Source organism: Vanessa tameamea, chromosome 13, assembly GCF_037043105.1.
Source record: "Vanessa tameamea isolate UH-Manoa-2023 chromosome 13, ilVanTame1 primary haplotype, whole genome shotgun sequence".
NCBI classification, from domain to species: Eukaryota; Metazoa; Arthropoda; class Insecta; order Lepidoptera; family Nymphalidae; genus Vanessa; species Vanessa tameamea.
This window is the reverse complement of record NC_087321.1, coordinates 272512-288456: the sequence shown is the minus strand read 5'-3', so window position 1 is coordinate 288456 and position 15945 is coordinate 272512.

The window sequence follows — 15945 nt, the reverse complement described above, 5'->3', positions numbered from 1 at the left end:
GATAGACTAGATATAAACGGCCAATATGACGTTAATAAATGTGTTTTCAATATAATTAATCTTTACTTATATATCTTACATATTTGTTCAAAACCACACTTAATTAAACTTCTTACTTTGTACGCCATCTTCTTCATCATCACTCATAATCCGATGGGACGGCTAACACGACATGCACAGAAAGATTTCAAGCAATCGGGCAAGGGAGTTTTCACGCTTCCTTCAAATCTCGTAAGCTTCGAAGTGGAATTTGTGTGACGTGAAAGGTAAATACTACAAAAGCAACAGAAGTAAAATTTACGGACTCGGTCAAAAAATAAGAACCGTAAAGTCGATGTTGACAACATGCCACTGGTAGAAACTACACATACATATGTGTATGTATGAGTAGTTTCTACCAGTGGCATCGTCCGCGCAAAGATTTGCGTAGTGATTCTGAATATAATGGAACACGATTTTAACAGATTAATTTGGAACAGCGACCGATCAAATAATCTTCAAAATAATTGTGATAATAAACTATTAAACAAGCACATTAATAACACACTCATAAAAAAGTGGTTTATATTATTGAGACTAGTTAAAATGTATGATTATATTTAACTAATTATTTAAGGAACAAAATATTGACGAATTTTCGTAATATTATAATTTAAAGATGAATTTTAAGATTGAAATTACCAATAAAATAGAAAGAAATAGCCGATTTTCATTATTTTAAAAGGGCGAAAATCCTTTTTTCACGCAGGGAAACCTACAGAAAGAGCCCCTGAGAGGAACCACGTTACTGTGAGCTAAAGCCGTATCCGGCATAGATCAAAGAGGCTGCGGGATCGTGTCGATATAACGCAGCCACCGTCTCTCATCCGGAGCTCCTCCTCCGAGGAGGATCCTCCTCAGGGCCATCAGAAAAAGGATATATGAGGCCCCCACGGCTCCAGGGTCACGGCCTATCTTTAAGCCTCGGGCGTGGGGACCGTGAGAAAATCGAGCGGAATCGGAAGGGTGAATCCCTAAGTCAACACGATTGGGAGTAAACATTGTATAATATTGACCCTCTTTTAATATCAGACCCAATGAGTGAGTTTTATATGGGCAAATTTCATTACTAGTATGACTCGACTGTGTAGTGGAGACTCTATTGTGAAAAGTGTATATGATTTTATAACAGGATCAAAGAAAGTAATATAGATGCATCAGATGATAAATTAAAAAAACGAAACGTTCGGTAATGTTTATGTGCGGGTTGTATATTGATGAATGGCAGCACACATTGGTAGTCAAACAATCGTATCCTGCGTACGAATAAATTTATATCAAATTTTGAAAATTATGAACAGTTTAACGTAAATTACATTCCAATAATATTATTTAAATTAATTTATTTTGTATAATGACTATACAAACCTTCTCCTCAAAGGGACAGCAGGCCTTAGCCCAGCAGTGGGAAATTTACAGGATGCTAATGTAATGTAATGGAAATGACTATACACAGATGCAATATGGACAAATTGGATTTGGATGATGTCAAGAAGCAGAAAAAATAGGACACTTGAAACTCTCACATCGAAACTAGGTCATCTGTAAAGTATGCCTTAGTTATAAATATAAATATTGGACAACATCACATACATTACTCTGATCCCAATGTAAGTAGCTAAAGAACTTGTGTTATGGAAAATCAGAAGTAACGACGGTACCACAAACACCCAGACCCAAGACAACATAGAAGACTAATGATATTTTTCTACATCGACTCGGCCGGGAATCGAACCCGGGACCTCGGAGTGGCGTACCCATGAAAACCGGTAGTTGAATATCTTAATGATGTAAACAAAAAATAAATTATCATCAAATTCATCTGCCGTCTGCCTGTACAGGTACAGCGATAGTAATTAGATCGTAAAAGGATAATTCGGACGTGACCGCTCCGGGGAGCTTCCGTCGGCTGCGGGCGACACGTCGTATTTATTAATGAAGAACACTCTTTGAAGGCCAGTAGTGAAATAAGTCGTGAGTAATGATGTCATTAAGAGCTGACAACGATCATTGTTAGTAAACGTATCATCTTTTCATTAATTTTTTCGTACTTGTTACAATTCCACAAGTCATGATGTTTGGAATAAAAGTGCATGGCAGGTGTTATACGTCACCTTATTATTATTATTAAACTTATTATTAACCTCTGCTGGTGAGGTGACAGGTCGAGGGCTGGTTCATATTTTGCCCTATGTACATAGTAACAGCCTATAAATTTCCCACTGCTGGTCTAAGAAGGCTAGGAGCATATTTCATCACGCTACTCCAATGGTGGATTCACATGTGGCAGAATTTCATTTCAATTTCACACGCAGGTTTCCTCGCGATGTTTTCCTTCGCCTCCTTCCAGTGGTGCTTGCCTGGGTTTAAGCCCGCAATCATAGGTTAAGATGTACCAATTGGCCATCTCGGTTCATATTTTTTGCCAAGGAGATCGATATTGCGATGCTGTTCATATTCTTGTTGAGTCGATTATAATTCATCTCGTGCTCGGCGGTAACGGAAATCATCGCGAGGAAACCTGCATGTGTCTAATTTCAACAAAATTCTTCCACATGTATATTCACCAAACCGCATTGGAGCAGCGTGGTGAAATATGCTCCTAACCGTCTCCTCGAAGGGAGAAGAGGCCATAGCCCAGCAGTGAGAAATTTACAGGCTGCTAACGTTAATGTAATGTAATATTCTAGTCATTATCCCACGCGATCAAGATTTCCACAGTAATTATTTTTATTTGTCTACAATTAAGGTCTTAATGTTACTACATTTTATATCAATAAATATACTTGTTATATGTTACGTATTAAATTACATAATTGTAATGCCCCACTCTCCGCCGCTTGCTAGTCTCTTGTGTATGCGGGGCGCGTATTCTATTATAATAATAAGAAAATTATTTATTCCATTAACGAGATCCTAGTTTTTATTTATTTGAGTCCATATATATATTTTTTTATTTAATGGACGGGCACACAGACATTGACACCGTGAGAATTTATTAACCATTTATCGCAAATGTGCCACTAATTATAGGAACTAAGTCTTTACGTCCCAAGGGACATGCTTATGTACTGATACTAAGTATTGCTGCTTGGCGCCAGGCTCACACAAAGTCATCATGTACTTAGGTTTTTTTTTAATTTTAAATCCTATCAACAACCATAGATTGTTGATGTATTAGATAGGATATATTATTTTATTTATATACTCGTCTATCGTATTGACTATAAGTGAGCTCTGAATATAAGTAGACCAATTCTAGTGCGTATTTCAAACAACGTTGAAAACATACTACGATAACAGACACTTCAAATCTAAAAACCACTGCACTTGTAAATACCCACGAGCAAACCAAATACCTGATAATAACCTCTTATCAAAGCCTAAGCGAATATAAGAATGGATTTTGCATTGGATGTGAGTTTTGCTTGATAAATATTTAGAGCAATTACTATAAATATATACGTTAAAAGGAAATGAGCTCAAGAGAGATGCTGCTCGACCCGCCGTTGCTTTACCGTGACAGCTATGACAAGTATCCTCTCAGGCGTATTGTGTACAGATAATCACTAATAATATATTTATATTCACAAATATTTTATTGAATGCTATTATTATCAAGCAATAAACGTAATACACTTGAATATATAATTAATTAGATATCTTTTATCACTAAAGTGACGAACTGGGAATACTCATATTTTATCGGCGCTAAAAACTCCAGATATGTTAATAAAATAAATGAAATCTAGTTTTACATTAGTACATTACATAGGAGCCTGAAAATTTCCCATTGTTGGGCTAAGGCCTCCTCTCCCGTTGAGGAGAAGGTATGGAGCATATTCCACTACGCTGCTCCAATGCGGGTTGGTGGAATACACATGTGGCAGAATTTCGTTGAAATTAGACACATGCAGGTTTCCTCACGATGTTTTCCTTCACCGCCGAGCACGAGATGAATTATAAACAAATTAAGCACATGTAAATTCAGTGGTGCCTGTCTGGGTTTGTACCCGAAATCATCGGTTAAGATGCACGCGTTCTAACCACTGGGCCATCTCGGCTCTTAGACTAGAGACGGCTCTTAGTTAGACTTATTGTTAAGTTTAAATTGTATATTTAAATATATTAAGCGAATATAAAGAACGCGAGAAAAAAAAATACAAAAATATGTCGATCTAATGTGTTAAGAAATTTTCTGTATTATATTTACTACATGTATGTTTGTGTGTGTTTGTGTTATGTTTGTGTGCGTGTGTTTTTCAATATCCCATCCATTATATCTTCAATACGCTACAATCTTGAGTTCGTATGTAGTAGATATGTCACTCACCGGAACTAAACAAATCGGTGCAGGTAATTTAGGCAGGCAGGTTAGTAAAAGGAGAAGAGCGAGGTAGTCATCTAGGCTGGCCTGCAAACCCCTCACCACTTCAATTTCTACTGTAAGTGTCTTCAATCATTGGAAATACCGACAGGCAGCACCGTAAGAGTGCATTGCTTACAGTCAAATAACAAATTCACAAATTAAGCACATGAAAATTCAATGGTGTTTGCCTGGGTTTGAACCTGCAATGATCGGTTAAGATGCACGCGTTCTAACCACTGGGCCATCTCGGCTCCGTATCGCCTTTAGAGGGTTGAAATATGAATAATAACATTCTAATTAATTTTTTATTGGTACAGGTGATATTTACTTAAAAATATACATTATTAAATGACTGCACTAACAATTAATATCTCCGTAGAGAGTCCCAAGCAGCCTCTGATTAACCAACTGCTGGACTGCGGCCGACTTCCTTGACCTTTGACCTTGTAGTGTATAATACATCAGAGCTTTTAACAAATGGCCTGGAATGATATGTAAATCTAAAGTTTTTATTTATAACTATGCTGTGATTGAAAATTTATTTTTGATTTAAATATAATTTATTAACAGAAATAAAACACAATCTCGGAACGCATCACTAATTGCAATGATTCATATCAAGAGGAAATAATCAAAGCAACTCTGACACGTCTATTTAAATACGTATCGAGAAAATTGAACGCTTTTTCATCGTTGATAAGGAAAGGGAATAATAACTCAATAAGCAGATATTATGAATAATCTATTCAAAATGTTTCAGCACCGGCAATAAATTGTACTAAGTGTTGTTAATGTTCGACAAATTGTCGTTTTGCATTTCCTATTTGAATAATCATCAGGAAATTCCTCCCGGTATGAGAGTGTGTATTGATTTTCCTCACGATGACAAGATCGCTTCCTTTCCCATAGTTATAACCTCAAATGCAAATTGTAAAGCGTCGGAAAGAGGTCCTCATTATTTCCGCTAGACGTCAAAACGTATGAAGATTTTTTAATAACTATCTAATATAGTTATAGCAATATTGTTCATGTTGATCCAATGTTGTTACTTACTATTTTGTAATGAATTAAATTTCTAGTAATGCAAGAAATTTCTTACACCTTCAATGTACTGTTAATCAAATTATCGATGTTTTTTTTTATAGATAGGCGGACGTGTAAATATACCATCTGGTAGTAAGTGGCCAATCCCCATATATTGGTGTCGTAAAAAAATTAACCATCTCTTAAATAGCCGATACATTGGCATCAACCTTGAGAACTGAGATGTTTTTTCCCTCGTGTCTGTCATTACATTTAAAATATCAACGCGAACACGGTCATATTTAATATTCCATTTTTGGTCGAGTCGATATTGTCTAACAAAATATTTATGGGAAAAGTAATATTTGTTATTTATTCAAAGCAGTCTTTTTATGCACAATGATGTCTGTGATGGCACTAAACCCACTCACACCATCATTTGTCACATTCATAATCTGACAGGACTGGCTGGCGAAGTAAGGCTGCTGCTAAATATTATTAAAAAAGGCAATTAACTTTCATTATTTTTGAGCTGATTTGGTCCAGAGGTGACGCGTGCATCTTAACCGACGATTGTGGGTTTAACCCAGGTAAGCATAGTTGAATTTTCGCGTGCTTAATTTGTGTTTATAATTCATCTCGTGCTCAGAAGTGAAGGAAAACATCGTGAGGCAACTTAATGCAGTAAGAATCTGCTGCTGCATCTGCCACCAATCCAAATTGGAGCAGCGCAATTCTCCTCAAAGGGGAGAAGGCCTTAGCCCAGCAGTAAGATATTTGAAGGTTGTTATTATTCCAATTTCAAATATAGTCTAATAATATAATAATGATCGAATCAATTCTAAAGATCTCCGTTTTTATCTACCATCGGGTCTAAGTCAGACAGACAGACGCGATGCATATGGCGACCGGGAAGTGATATCAATGTCACGCGAGCCTTGCTTAGCGTCCGAATATAAGTAGATTTAGAAAATGTTTACCTTAACTCTAGATAGATTTTCCTTATTTTTAGCCTTCGAGCCATTTGTAAATGTTTGTCACGTATATTGTTTGATTAACGTAACATTTTGAACTTTGAACATAACGGTGCCGGAATATGAGCAATTGTACTCGAGTATTCTATGTGAGTACGTATTGCTACTGTGGTAGATCATATTGCAGGTGGAGCGACTACCGAATCATCGTTAAATACTAACGACCTGATAACAATAATATCAACGTTATAAAATAAAAAACGTCTTGCCTATTTATCGTAGTGTATATTATCGGCGATGTGTCTGTTTTTTTCTTACATCAGTCATTAATGAGTCTATTTTTTATGCCCCAATATCTTGTATTTCAAATGAATCTTGTGTAAAAAAATTACATAAGACAGTCTGGACTCGGCACTTATTGTTTTATTTTCGAGGCGATACCCAGGGCGTTATTTGTCATAACAATTTTCTATTTTCAGAATTGTATATGTTTTTTTTTAATTTATTCGTTATTAGCCTACATTAATAATTTATATTAGTAATATAGATAAACACATATTTATGGAACGTAAATATGCTTCTAGCTAGAAATTAAAAAAAGAAAAAAAAAAACATTTTAAGGATATAATTATTATTATCAGTCTGATGTACGCACGGGTATAATGTAGATTTTATCCCGTTTTGTTTTTACCTGACTAATTTGAAGCTAAAAGGAGAGTATTGCTTTTAGCAGTATATATAATAGGTATGAAATGAAGGGTCAAGGTAACAACATGGCTTATTACTAACAGTATTTAAAACGGGATATTTACCATGTTTTTTATTTTTTTTGGTGGAGCTTGACATTTCGACATTATCTACGAATGTGTTGTTCACGAGACTCTCTTGAAATAAATAAAATAAAATAAATAAATAAAAAACATGGTAAATATCCCGTTTTAAATACTGATAGTAATAAAAATAACCATGTTAATTTAAAATCTAACATGGCTTATATTTATAAAATCACGCATCAAATTTATGGTTTCTTTAATTATTTTTTTATAACTTATGACCTTGGAAAGACGATGTCAAAAGAAAAACAAAATATTTGATAAAAATCGTAATGAGCATTTTGAGCGGAAAAGGTTCCGCTAAAAATATTTTCCAAGGCTACCTCATATCGCTGTATTACGTCCAGATTCTTTTTTAAGCTTTTATCTGTCCCGTTATATTTCTAAAACTAAAAGTTCGATTTTCATAATAGACAATATTTGTCTATCTATTGAAGTTTTGAGAATGAGTATAATAGTTTGTGACGGGATTAATAAAATCAAACAAGTCGTATCTCGTAGTCATTGTCACCAAATATTTGTCTACAAAATCTAAGCTCTATGCCACATACATAGTACAGACAATTAAAGTTTCAAAGCGAGGACGTCAGAATATTATAATCAAATACGAATTTCATCATGCACTAATGAAATATAATAAACACGCGACATTGGACAAAATCATTAAAATCATTTGGAATGTTATATTATGATTGTATTGTATTATATTTATTAGTTCAACTTAAATTCACTTACACTCACACGTTTAAAGAATAAGTTACGAACTTATTATCTAGTTGAAGATATTACATAAAGGATATCACAGCATGCAAATAAAAAAAAAAACAATGGAAAAACAAAAACCTTGTAAAACAAAGACAACAAATGCGATACTCTTAACTGTTTTAAAATGATTTGGAATGGTCTTCGGAGATTGATTTGGGTGTTTTTACAAAACCCCCTATTTTATATATTTTTTTTATTTAAGTTTTTGTTGTATGTGTATGTGGTTTATTTAAGTTTTTGTTGTATGTGTATGTAGTTGAGTATGTGGGTCACGTGATGGTAATAAATCCTCTTATAACATGGGTTCCTTCAAACGAGTTGTGAACCTTGCGAACTGACAGAGAGGGGGGGGGGGGGATCGTGCAGTTTATTCTTCCCGATTGTACTGGTCGTATTCACGTTTGAACTTCACTTCTACTTTCTATTAGACGGAGAAGAGTCGTATGGCTATTCGATAAATATAAAAAGTGGTCACCGCCGCCCATAGACAATGGCTCTGTTAAATACAAATATTAACCATTTCTTACGTCACCAAAACGAGCCCAATCGTGGGAATATGAGTTCTGTCCCTTTTGTTTGATTGTTTATCAAAAAAAAATTAGAATAGATAGGCGTTTGTCATATAGGCTGGCTGATAGTCAGTTGTTTCCACTGTTTATCATTGCATTGAATTAAATATTATATTAAGCATCTCCTATTGTTCACGCGCCACCAACCTTGAGAACTAAGCTGTCATGTCCTTCGTGTGTGTACACTGGCTGGTAATGAGTAGATGGTGGTACCTTAGCAAACGGGCCTGCACGAAGCCCGGCTACCAAGTGAGGTTTTTCATCACAAATGTTATTCAATTAAAAATATAATTGTTTTTACTAAGCAATAATTTAATTAACTTATATTTAATATAATGAGGAAAAATTTATTGGATATACCGTTTATGATTTCCTATACCAATTAATAAAATTTTATTGCTTGTAATTGAAGATCAGTTTTGAAATTATTTCACTATTTCTTGCAAGATAAACGTGCATCGAACTTCCTCCTATAAATGAATTCCTTATAATCGTTCAATTGTTTTAACACATCTCTATGTAATGTTTTAGTACTACTCATCATTCGTTTATAGATAGATATAATATTTATTGCACTCACTCCTCTTTAGGAAATTAGGAAAATAACATATCACAACACGCAAAATACCCACTTAAACAAAATAATGATTGAAACTTATAAAAAAAACTCAAACTAATAACTCTTGTAACTCCACTAAGTAGAGTCAGTAATTTTTTAACATAATAAGTAGTGTTAAGTATTCCTTGGTAGGGCTTTGTACAAGCCCGTCTGGGTAGGTACCACCCACTCATCAGATATTCTGCCGCCAAGCAGTAATACTTGGTATTGTTGTGTTCCGGTTTGAAGGGTGAATGAGTCAGTGTAACTACAGGCACAAGGGACATAACATATTTCTTCCCAAGGTTGGTGGCGCATTGGTGATGTAAGGAAAGGCTAATATTTCTGACAGCGCCAATGTCTATGGACAGTAGTGACCACTTTCCATCATTTGCTCGTCCACATACCGATTTCATAAAAAAAATCACCTTGACAAAATCCCGTCAGAAATTTTATGGCTCTAGTTTAACAGTGGATTACAGGTAGTTTAAGCTCCAAATAAGCAGCGCATCGGCGGGAATTGGTCGCCATTTTGAATTTGGAATCCTAGTGACTTCCGCTAAAGGTTAGAGTAAAAATAATGCTGACGGGATTTTTGTAAGATTATGTTAACCCGTCTGAGATTAAGCAATACGTCAACGTCGACTGAGAGAAAATTGTCGGACCGTACGTATCGCAAGCAAAATTTTTATGTAATATTACATTTCCAGTAACTTTCTCAAACTAAAATATAACAATATTATTTATGTTTAACATGACTAACGAATATACTGATTTATGTTTATATATATTCCTTAACTGAGATGTTCCAATGGTTAGGTCACGTGGAAGTTAACCGTTGATTACTGGCTTAAACTCAGGCAAGCACTACTAAATTTTCATCTAATTAATTTGCACGGGAGGTACTGCATATGAGTTATATGGAAATTATCTTTGAGCCTCCGAGGGATTTATGTGGGCGACAACACAGTCCTACTTAAATCAGAAGCCCGGAACTCAAGGTTTCCCGTAAGTAAAATAAATGAAAAGTTAATGGATGAGCTTGTATTTGTTCAAAAACAAATGAGGAAAAATGGCATCGGACGTGTGGCTATTAATAATTAGAATGGCGGACTGACAGAAAGAGATAGAAATAGAGTAGTTCCATAGCGGTATGATTACGTTTTTCCTTTGGGTTATCATGATCATACTCCTGAAATGATAGTTTCTCCTGTAAGTATCTGCAAGATTATTCGGCTACGTACCACAGACTTTGTACCTAGCGCATTCCAGCTACTGTTTCTATATATACATATGTGTTTCGGATTAATTATTAATTATCAAAATATAATCTAGTAAGGAATACCTATAAATCTTTTAAATTCATTCGGATGTTGAAAACCGATTGAAGCGTGTATGTCGAATATCATGATATATTTTTATTTTTACCGTATTCTGCATGATTTTCAAGTTTGTTAATTGTTATAAAAGCTACTATTCATTATTTGATTCTAAAAAAAACAGACACTATTTTCCATTAAATATTATGATATTAAAATCCATAAATTAAAAAGTAAATTGTAAAAAAGTAAATATATATATATATATATATATCCCGCTGAGTTTCTTTCGCCGGTTCTTCTCAGGTCCGAGGTGCTAAATTCCGAACAGGTGGTAGATTTTTGACAATCAATAAGCAAGTGTAAACACTTCTATATTGAATAAAGATTTTTGACTTTGACTTTGATCCAATGATGTAAACTCTATGTGTAGTCTAGGTGAGGTGAACATCTTGGCGTTTGTCGCGTAAATTGGTTAAACGGTACTTCCTGTCTACATACTTTCACACGTTACTTAATCTGACCTACTTCAATCATCATTTAAGACTTTGTTTCCCTAAGACTATGTTCGTATTTATAAACTGCGAGTTATAGCCCGCGGCTTTGCTTGTTTTTTAAAGGTCGTCAGGGGTTAATCATGAAACAAATATCCTATATCCTTCCTTAAGGTTTATGAAGACAACTCTTAATATCAAATTTCGTATCAAATTCGGTTCCGGGGCTTGGCTGTGAAAAATCAAACAGAGAGACAGAGTTGCTTAAGCATTTCCAATATTAGTTTAGATATTTAGTTAAACCTTGTTTTCTTATTCTATCTCTATGTAACGCCATCGATTTGACCCCTTAAACAAAAACAAAAAGATGAGATATTTTGTTTGTTTCAATCAACCTCAATAGTTTTAGATCTTGAAGACCAGTGACTATAACATATCGCATTTTGGTTTGTAATGTAATGTATCCGCGCGCTCCTTCAGCGTTTTGTTTTATTATCTGAGATGATAAGTATTACATACGCATTTTCAGAGCAATATTTATGAAAACTCTAATATCAAATTTAAATTTAAATATATTTATTTAACATATACCGGAGTATCACACTTTATTTTTGATTGTCCAAATTCTACCACCGAGTCGGAAAGAAACACTTCAGAACGAAAGAAACTCAGCAGGATGATTTATTTGTTGTCAGATATTCTTGTTAACAATCATAAATTATTTTTGAATCAGCCTGGAGGCGATCGTTTCATTTCCAAAGCGTGTAGGTGATAGACCAATGAAATGACCAGTGGTTAGAACGCGTGCATCTTAACCGATGATTGCGGGTTCATACGCAGGCAAGCACCACTGAATTTTCATGTGCTTAATTTGTGTTTATAATTCATCTCGTGCTCGGCGGTGAAGGAAAACATCGTGAGGAAACCTGCATGTGTCTAATTGTGTGAAGAAGTTTGAGATTGAATTCCTAAATTTTAATTTACCCTTAATTTATCTTTTTATATTTACATCTATTAAACTTTTTGGTAGAAATTTGCACGAGTCAGTATCTGCGGGGAAAAGAACTACATCTTAGTTTCTTTTAGATGGTACAGAACACTTGGCATCAAATGGCCTTGTTGGCATTTGTTCGTCTTCCTACCTATTTTATAAGAAAACCAATTTCAGCCTCAGCTACCATTTTCCAGTTCACATCGTATCACCGCTTACTTAGTAATTTTTTTTATAGTATCTCTAGTATAGATAGATACTGCCGCTGTAAGAAATATTAAGTATTCCTTACATAGTCAACTCGCCGCAAACTTTTTGACCTAAGATTTTTGAAGAAGGAACATCCCTTCTGCAAGCAGAAACACAACAATACAAGTATTGGTGCTTGTCGGAAGAATTATGATGAGTGGGTACCTACCCAGCCCACCAAGTAAACTCCCCAACTTGTAAGTTCATAATAGAAAACCAAATGCGAAGTACAAGCTAATCTGTAGATCCTGAATCGGTATCAAATCAGTTGAAAATTACGCACAATTCTAAACATTGATAAGTCACTTTCTGATGTTTTAATCAAATGACCGTTGAATGAATGATGTTTGACCGCTTTTTTTATCTGTGTATGTAATGAATCTGTAACGAGGTCGTGTAAGATACTAAAAATTTAAAAAAATATTCAGTGCTGGTCGCTTGGTCGGCTTTACAGTATTAAAGTTGACTTTGTAAAGTCATGATTTTTTTTAGTCTTTGGCGTAAGAGAAAAACATATGGTTGACTTTTTTCTCTTTTTATAGTAAGAATCCTTGAAAAAGGTCCTTTGATGTTTTCTTAAGAACGGCTTGACCATTTTATTACATTTATGAGGTTTTAAAGAGATGGCTCTGATGGTTGGGTCTCAATTTTAACCAAAGATTGCGGGTTCAATTTCATACAGACGCCACTTAATTTTCATGCTTTTAATCTGTAACATAAAACTAAATCCCCTAATGGTCTAGTGGTTCGACGACGTGAATTTTGATTTCACCTCTGAATTTTCATGCTTAATTTCAAACCTATCACCTATCCACGTGTGATCACCAAATCTCACTGGAACAGCGGAGTAAGCTCCAAACCTTCACCTTACACGGAGAAAAGCGATGGGACATTTTATATGTTACTTTTACTTTAGGTATTTTTATGTCTGAACAAATAATTATTTTAGTTTTAATATCATAAATAATAATAAGTAAAAAATATATGCTAGTATTAATTTGAAATCATATTCTAAACGCACAATTTTAAAGCAATATATGTTTCAAACTCTGCTGTTTGCTGTCCCAACTAGATATTGCATTAGCTAGTTCGTCGTGTCTGAAAACCTAACACGGATTTTCAAAGGTATCCTCTCTGTCCAAAGACAAAGATAACTTAAATTATCTTAAGTTGTGATTATAATTCATCGTGTATTCATTTATGGAAAACATCATGAATAAACTTGCATTCATCAATTTACATATTTATAACGTACATAGAATAGCCAGGTGAAATCTTCTTGTATAGAGTCTTTTCTAGGGATAGCCCTTGACTCTGAAAGTCAGCGGGGCACCTATTTGTGTGCCCTGACTGTGATGCGCCAGAAAATATAATCAATTTACCATTGAACAAATTTAAAAAGTTTTTTTTTTTGCATTAACAGCCTGTAAATTTCCCACTGCTGTGTTAAAGCCTCTTCTCCTTTTTGAGGTTTGGAGTATATTCCACTATGCTGCTCCAATGTGGGTTGGTGGATACACATGTGGCAGAATTTCGTTGAAATTAGACACATGCAGGTTTCCTCACGATGTTTTCCTTCACCGCCGAGCACGAAATGAATTATAAACACAAATTAAGCACATGAAAATTCAGTGGAGCTTGCCTGGGTTTGAATCCGCAATCATCGGTTAAGATGCACGCGTTGTAACCACTGAGCCATCTCGGCTTAAAAAGTTTATTATGACTAAATTAATCAATTAATCTCATTATTCGTTAAAAATAATAATATTTAAAAAAAACGCCGGGATTTAGGCTCGGTTTCCTCACACGACGGATCGAGGAATAATTTTACATATTGATATAATTGTAAATCTTGTTATTTGAGAAGAGCAACTATGCGAGTCGCTTGCCATTTCTTCTCGCTGAAGGTTCATTTCTAAAACGGTGGTAGAGTTGACACATTGAAGATAAAAAATACTTTCTTGTAAATTTTACTTGAATAAAATACATTTGATTTGATTTATTACTGTTACAAAGATACAAAGAATATTAACCTGACATACGTTATTTCAAATACGAATAGACAGACGGACTGTCAAATGGGCCACATATCAGTGTATACTACTCATCATCATTACATCATTGACATCGACAGAAATATTAACAATTCCTTACATCGTCGAGGCGCCAACAACCTTCAGAGATTAGACGTTATGTCCCTCGAGCCTTCAAATCAAATCAAATCAAAATATACTTTATTCAAGTAGGCTTTTACAAGCACTTTTGAATCGTCATTTAACAAACTATTTAAAGTAAAGCTACCATTGGAATGTAGATTCTACCGAGAAGAACCGGCAAGAAACTCACTAGTTACTCTTTTTCAACATCTAAAAATATTCAAGTTAGTTAAATAGAATTATATATGTATGTTATGTCTCCGGCCTGGAAGTCAACAAGCATTAACTCCACGCTTTTTTATCATAAATATAATCTTGTATCGAATAATATGCCTTCTTTACCAATGTACTTTTTATAATTGACTTGCATCTATGAAACCTTCGCTTACTCTCTCTTCAAAACAGAACAAAATACGGTGATACGTATCCAGACTTACCGCCAAGCAATAATTTCACCACTATTTTTTTTAAACGTGCCTTTATATACGTAAATAAAACAATAGCTACTTGGTAAATTGAAAGGCAACATAGGGTACAGCTCATATCAACGTGGGACGTCCGTCGAAAACGATCATTTCCCAAGATAAACATCAATTCCCAGGAGATGATCAGGAAATTGCATCTCAATGAGCGCTGTCCACGTAAACAGACGGACGAAATGGCTCGTAGGTTGCAAAACAATCCATCGTCATTGAAGACAGTGGGCAGTCAATGAGACATAAAGAGCGCAAATAAATGAAAGGTAAACGACCTCATGAAATTACAATTAAATATTAAACTATATCATTGAAATCAATATATCGACTTAGAAAATTCAACTATACGAACAATTTTATCTATATACAAATGTGAATGCTTGTTTGTTTGTTTACGTTTCAAACCATTCAAACAATTGGGTCGAAACTTTGAAGTTATTATTGATAGTTGTGTCAAGGTTTTATGGTATAGTTTTATAAACGTACTTATAGATGGTGTCAAAGCGCTTTAACTAGTATTACTATTAAGTTAGTAAAAAAATATTGTTGATTTTTTTCACGTGATAATAGATGGCGTTAGTAGTAAGTTGAATTGCGCTGTTGTGTGGTTTATTGAGTTGTGTAGAAGATATATTATTTTTTATAAATGTATGTATAAGCCTCCAATAATACTAATGTACGTCTTGGAGCGTTGGTCTCAATGTGACTCTGTGTTTGAAGTGACGTGCGTGGATGTCAGTTTGTTCAGATGGTTTAACACCATTAGTCAAATAATTACACGTATAAAATAAGAATTATATCTGAACTATAGTGTTTTTTAAAATTTCCAAATAAATATATATTTTAAATAAATCCATATAAATGTAAAATATGTTTTTTTAAAAGCAAGAACATCACAAGGAAGTCTTCCCCGATGTTAATAATTAAAATAATAAATAATATTTGTATAAATATGTGAATTCAAACCAACAATCGAGGTGAAATCTTCAAAACCTTATTGGAAAGGAAGATGAATTTGAAAGGGCCTTTACACATTGATTCAATTAAATTATATATATTCATAATGTAATGCCGGTTATACCTAAATTGA